Genomic DNA, 7,274 nt, shown 5'->3' on the forward strand with positions numbered 1-7,274 from the left:
TTTTTTTTGCTACCCTTCCCCAGATCTGTACCTCGACACATTCCTATCTCAGAGCTATACGGACAATTCCTTTGAGCTTATTGCTTGGTTTTTGCTCTGACATGCACTGTCAACTGTAGGGGACTTACAGTTGAAGTCGGAAGTTTACATACACCTTAGCCAAATACATTTAAACTCAGTTTTTCGCAATTCCTGAAATTTAATCCTAGTAAAAATTCCCTGTCTTATGTCAGATAGGATCACCACTTTATTTTAAGAATGTGAAACATCAGAATAATAGTTGAGAGTGATTTATTTCAGCTTTTATTTCTTTCATCACATTTCCAGTGGGTCAGAAGTTTACATACACTCAATTAGTATTTGGTAGCATTGCCTTTAAATTGTTTAACTTGGGTCAAACGTTTCGGGTAGCCTTCCACAAGCTTCCCACAATAAGTTGGGTGCATTTTGGCCCATTCCTCCTGACAGAGCTGGTGTAACTGAGTCAGGTTTGAAGGCCTCCTTACTCGCACACACTTTTTCAGTTCTGCCCACAAATGTTCTATAGGATTGAGGTCAGTGCTTTGTGATGGCAACTCCAATACCTTGACTTTGTTGTCCCTAAGCCATTTTGCCACAACTTTGGAAGTATGCTTGGGGTCATTGTCCATTTGGAAGACCCATTTGTGACCAAGCTTTAACTTCCTGACTGATGTCTTGAGATGTTGCTTCAATATATCCACATAATGTTCCTCCCTCATGATTCCAACTATTTTGTGAAGTGCACTAGTCCCTCCTGCAGCAAAGCACCCCCACAACATGATGCTGCCACCCCCGTGCTTCACGGTGAGGATGGTGTTCTTGTAACGCCCTGGCCATAGAGAGGGGTTTTTGTTCTTTATTTTGGTTAGGCCAGGGTGTTACATTGGATGGGCGTTCTATGTTCCTTTTTCTATGTTTTTGTATTTCTTTGTTTTTGGCCGTGTGTGGCTCCCAATCAGGCACAGCTGAAGCTCGTTGTTGCTGACAGGACTGTTTGGCTGTCAGTTTTCTTGTTTTGTTTGTCTAGTGTTCTTTCTGTGATTAAATATTCAATGATGAACACTAACTCCGCTGCACCTTGGTCTACTCTCTCTCACGACAGCCCTTACAGAATTACCCACCACAAAAAGACCAAGCAGCGGAGAAGAGGGCAGATGGAAGTCAAGGAGGACTATTGGAAGCAGCGCGCTCGGGAGGAGATGGCATCCTGGTCGCTGGAGGTGTTGGAGTCAAGGATTGACTGGACATGGGAGCAATTCAATTTTTTTTGGGGGGGGGCACACGGGGAGATTGGTGGAGTCAGGCGGTAGACCTGAGCCAACTCCCCGTGCTTACCGGAAGCAGCGTGACACTGGTAAGACACCATGTTATGCTGTGGAGCGCACGGTGTCCCCAATGCGTGTTCAAAGCCCGGTGCGCTACATACCAGCCCGCGCAAGTGCCATGCGAGTGCAGGCATCGAGCCAGGGCGGATGGTGCCATCTCAGCGCGTCTGGTCTCCAGTGTGCCTCCTCGGTCCAGGTTATCCTGCGCCGGCGTTGCGTACTGTGTCTCCAGAGCGCTGGGAGGGTCCAGTTCGCCCAATGCCTGCTCTCCGCCAGTGCCGGGCAAAAGTGGGCTTTCAGCCTGGAGTAAGCATGTCGAGCGTACATACCAGAACTCCAGTGCTCCCCCACAGCCCGGTTTATCCTGTGCCTCCTCCTCGGTCCAAGCCTCCAGTGGGTCTCCCCTTCCTGGTCCAGCCTGTGCCTCCTCCTAGGTCCAGGCCACCAGTGGGTCTCCCCATCCTGGTCCGTCCTGTGCCTCCTCCTAGGTCCAGGCCACCAGTGGGTCTCCCCATCCTGGTCCGTCTTGTGCCTCCTCCTAGGTCCAGGCCTCCAGTGGGTCTCCCCATCCTGGTCCATCCTGTGCCTCCTCCTAGGACCAGGCCACCAGTGGGTCTACCCATCCTGGTCCATCCTGTGCCACCTCCCAGGACTAGGCCTCCAGTGGGTCTCGCCAGTCCGGAGCCGCCAGAGCTGCCCGCCAGTCCGGAGCCGCCAGAGCTGTCCGCCAGTCCGGAGCCACCAGAGCTGCCCGCCAGTCCGGAGCCGCCAGAGCTGCCCGCCAGTCCGGAGCCGCCAGAGCCGCCCGCCAGCCAGGAGCCGTCAGAGCCGCCCGCCAGTCAGGAGCCGCCAGAGCCGCCCGCCTGTCCGGAGCCGCCAGAGCCGCCCGCCTGTCCGGAGCCGCCAGAGCCGCCAGAGCCACCCGCCTGTCCAGAGCAGTCAGAGCCGCCTGCCAGCCCGGTGAGTCCTGTGCCTACGCCTAGGGCCAGGCCTCCTTCATGTCTCCCCAGCCTGGTGAATCCTGGGCCAGAGCCGCCAGAGCCGCCTGACAGCCCGAAGCCGCCGGAGCCACCAGAGCAGCCCGCCAGACTGGTGAGTCCTGTGCCTGCGCCCAGGGCCAGGCCTCCTTCATATCTCCCCAGCCTGGTGAATCCTGGGTCAGTGCCGCCGGAGCCGCCAGGGACGCCCGCCAGCCGGGCGCAACCAGGGTCGCCCGCCAGCCGGGTGCAGCCATCGCCGCCCGCCAGCCAGGCGCAATCAGGGTCGCCCACCAGACCTTCGGCGCGGCCAGAGGCCACGTCCCGCACCTGAGCCGCCGCCATAAGAAGGCCCACCCGGACCCTCCCCTTCAGTGTCAGGTTTTGCGGCCGGAGTCCGCACCTTGGGGGGGGGGGTACTGTAACGCCCTGGCCATAGAGAGGGGTTTTTGTTCTTTATTTTGGTTAGGCCAGGGAGTTACATTGGGTGGGCGTTCTATGTTCCTTTTTCTATATTTTTGTATTTCTTTGTTTTGGGCCGTGTGTGGCTCCCAATCAGGCACAGCTGAAGCTTGTTGTTGCTGATTGGGAGTCACACATAAGGAGCATGTTTTTCCTTTGGGTTTTGTGGGTAGTTGTTTCTGTTAGTGTTTGCACCTGACAGGACTGTTTGGCTGTCCGTTTTCTTGTTTTGTTTGTATAGTGTTCTTTCTGTGATTAAATATTCAATGATGAACACTAACTCCGCTGCACCTTGGTCTACTCTCTCTCACGACAGCCCTTACAGCTCTTTGGATTGTAAGCCTCCCCCTTTTTCCTCCAAACATAACGATGGTCATTATGGCCAAACAGTTCTATTTTTGTTTCATCAGACCAGAGGACATTTCTCAGAAAAGTACGATCTTTGTTCCCATGTGCAGTTGCAAACCGTAATCTGGCTTTTTATGGAGGTTTTGGAGCAGTGGCTTCTTCCTTGCTGAGCGGCCTTTCAGGTTATGTCGATATAGGACTCGTTTTACTGTGGATATAGATACTTTTGTACCTGTTTCCTCCAGCATCTTCACAAGGTCCTTTGCTGTTGTTCTGGGATTGATTTGCACTTTTCACACCAAAGTACGTTCATATCTAAGAGACAGAACACGTCTCCTTCCTGAGCGGTATGACGACTGCGTGGTCCCATGGTGTTTATACTTGCGTACTATTGTTTGTACAGATAAACGTGGTACCTTCAGGCATTTGGAAATTTCTGCCAAGGATGAACCAGACTTGTCGAGGTCTACATTTTTTTTCCTGAGGTCTTGACTTATTTCTTTTGATTTTCCCATGATGTCAAGCAAAGACGCACTGAGTTTGAAGGTAGACCTTGAAATACATCCACAGGTACACCTCCAATTGACTCAAATGACATCATTTTCTAGAATTTTACAAGCTGTTTAAAGGCACAGTAAACTTAGTGTATGTAAACTTCTGGCCCTCTGGAATTGTGATACAGTGAATTAAAAGTGAAATAATATGTCTGTAAACAATTGTTGGAAAAATTACTTGGGTCATGCACAAAATAGATGTCCTAACCGACTTGCCAAAACTATAGTTTGTTAACAAGAAATGTATGGAGTGGTTGAAAAACAAGTTTTAATGATTCCAACCTAAGTGTATGTAAACTGCAGACTTCAACTGTATATAGACAGGTGTGTGCCTTTCCAAATCAAGTCCAATCAATTGAATTTACCAATCAAGTTGTAGAAACATCTCAAGGATGATCAATGGAAACAGGATACACCTGTCCTGAACTCAATTTCGAGTCTCATAGCGAAGGTTCTGAATACTTATGTAAATAATTTTTTATATATAGACATTTGCAAACATTTCTAAAAACCTGTTTTCGCGTTGTCATTATGGTGTATTGTATGTAGATTGATGAGGGGAAAAAGTAATTTAATTTAGTTTAGAATAAGGCTGTAATGTAACAAAATGTGGAAAAAGTCATGGGGTCTGAATATAGGACAAACACTTCAAAACATTATTCCTCATTATTTGTTTTTTGACTGTCTTTTTGCCAACTATTAATACTGTATGTTATTCAATGTGTGTTTCAGTGTTTCTATGGGCTATAATGGTAAAGGCCAAATTCAATATTTTATCTGGATGTGGTGGTCCTGGGCTGGAGTGGTTACACGTAGTTTGCTGTTGTGAGGCCGGTTGGACGTACTGCCAAATTCTATAAAATGACATTGTAGGCGGCTTATGGTAGAGAATGAACATTCAATTCTCTGGCAACAGCTCAAGTGGACATTCCTGCAGTCAGCATGCCAATTTCACGCTCCCTCAAAACTTGAGACATCTGTGCCATTGTGTTGTGTGACAGAACTGCATAAGGTGCACCTGTGTAATGACTATACTGTTTAATCAACGTTGATATGCCACACCTGCCAGGTAAATGGATTATCTTGGCAAAGGAGAAATGCTCACTAACAGAGATATAAACAAATTGGTTCATAAAATTTGAAAGAAATAAGCTTTTTGTGCGTATGGAACATTTCTGGGCTCTTTTATTTCAGTTCATGAAACATTACTATGAAAATTACTATGAAATAATAAAATATTTCAGTTGTGTATATTACTTAGTATTTATTTAATGACTATATTGTTTTTCATTCCTTAAAGTCATCATCTCATCTTTGCTCAAGCAGTATCAGCTCCAGAGCTGAAATCATTTTACTAGTTCTTCAAATTAGATAAAGCATACTTTCACCAATTTTCTCTATCCCTCTAGTCATTGTGTTGTGTACATTCCTCTCTCATGTGATCGGTGTGTATCTAACGGCTCCCGAGTGGTGCAGCGGTCTAAGGCACTGCATCTCAGTGCAAGAGGTGTCACTAGTACTACCCCTGGTACGAATCCAGGCTGTGTCACATCTGGCTGTGATTGGGAGTCCCATAGGGTGGTGCACAATTGGCCCAGCATTGTCCGGATTTGGCCGGTGGTAGGCTGTCATTGTGAATAAGAATTTGTTCTTAACTGACTTGCCTAGTTAATTAAAATAAAAATGTAGCAGGCTTAAAACAGTATAAGTCTCTGTGAGTTTCCATGAGATAGCACAGCGACAAAGTCAAAATTGGCTATATTGTACAAATTCATGAAAACCAAAATTAGCTTTTTGGTCATAAAGTGAGGGTTAGGCATAAGGTTAGCAGTGTGGTTAAGGTAAGGTTTAAAATCACATTTTATGAGGAGAAATTGTAGTAATAGGGAGGGTTTTATAACTTTGTGGTAATGGCAACAAGTGACAGTCTCTGAGCTGGAAACAACAGGTGCAATGGATTAGGGTCATTGTAGTTAATTACCAAGTTTCTGCGCTGAACAAGGTTGAATATTTGCTTATTGAAAACTACAACTCCCTTCAACCCAGCGTCCCACATAGTTCTTGACTTGATTTCTCTCGTGAGTTATTTGATTTCCCTCTAGAGAACTAACTAAATGGAATTCAAGTAATTGAACAGACGGTCATTTTAGCACTAATCTGTCTTAAAAATGTTAGCTACTTTTTTGTATGGTTATCTTTTATAAACATTTGAAAGAGGGAGGTGCCTACAAGCCTCTCACATTTTTTTTCTTACCTCTCCTGCACATGCTATTTTCATTTTTCCCAATTGCTAAAACATAATTTTGCAAACTAGGCTGGTTTTATCAAAATACTTAACACAATTCACAAAACCACACACCCAAACTGCAAAATACCTCATATATCCTGCAAAATGAAGCACTGCAACCAAAACTACATATAGCATTATCAGAATCAAATGTTTGCACGAAATGGCACACACTTCATTCATATTACCAGATTTTTGTCTAACAAACTACACACTGTTGGGCATAATGAAAAGCACTCTCATCTTTAGTATGCTTTGCCATAATACTAAAATAGTTCAAATTGTTGAAAATTCTTCAGATGCACAGAAATATTTGCAGATACACACACATGCTGTTGAAAGATTTTATTTGTTATTTTTCACCAAACAAGTCAGTGCAACATATGCACAGCAGATATATTTACATTGGACTGAACAAAAATATGCTCACAAAAAACAGTCAACTGAAAAAGAAAATTTCAGAAAAAATGTGCAGAAAATATATATATTAAAAATAAAGAGGCAAGAAAAATAATTAGGCAGCATCATTAGGCAGCCTCGTCCACATCACAGGCAATATCTTCCCTTGCCAGACATTGAGGGAAGAAGCGCCTTGAGTGCCTTATCCATCCCTGAATCGCACCCACATCAATCTCATCACATGCCTCTTCCATAGCCTGCACAAGAGGCATGCGCACAAAGGGCTGCCGGTCGTATACCTTCCACCGCCATGCCGAAAATAACTCTTCTATGAGGTTCAGAAATGGTGAGTATGGTGGGAGGTATTGCACGAGAAATGGTGCGTGGTCAGCAAACCAGTTTTGGACTGGGGCTGCACGATGAAAGCTCACGTTGTCCCATACTACAAAGTACCGGGTTCTTTGATGGTCTGCATCATTCATACGCTCTGGTGGTATGAGAATGTTGTGGAGTCTGTCCAGAAATGTGAGAATATGGGCTGTGTTGTATGGTCCAAGGTTGGCATGACGGTGGAGGACACCATGCGTATTGGAGATGGCAGCGCACATTGTGATGTTCCCACCACGTTGGCCAGGAACATCTATAAAGGCTCTGTGGCGAATTACGTTTCTCCCCCTTCTTCTGGTCTTTGCTAGGTTGAACCCAGCCTCATCTATAAAGATGAACTCATGTGGGATTGCATGAGCATCCATTTCCAGTACTCCCTGAAAACAAAGAACAAAAGCAGTCAATATGGTGTTATCCAGCACACTGTAGTGTACTGCAGTCAATATTGTACTTACATCCACATATGCTCGTCTGACCTCTTTGTTTCTTTGAGAGTTTCTCTCAAACGGCACCT

Source organism: Salmo trutta, chromosome 3 (assembly GCF_901001165.1).
Source record: "Salmo trutta chromosome 3, fSalTru1.1, whole genome shotgun sequence".
NCBI lineage: Eukaryota > Metazoa > Chordata > Actinopteri > Salmoniformes > Salmonidae > Salmo > Salmo trutta.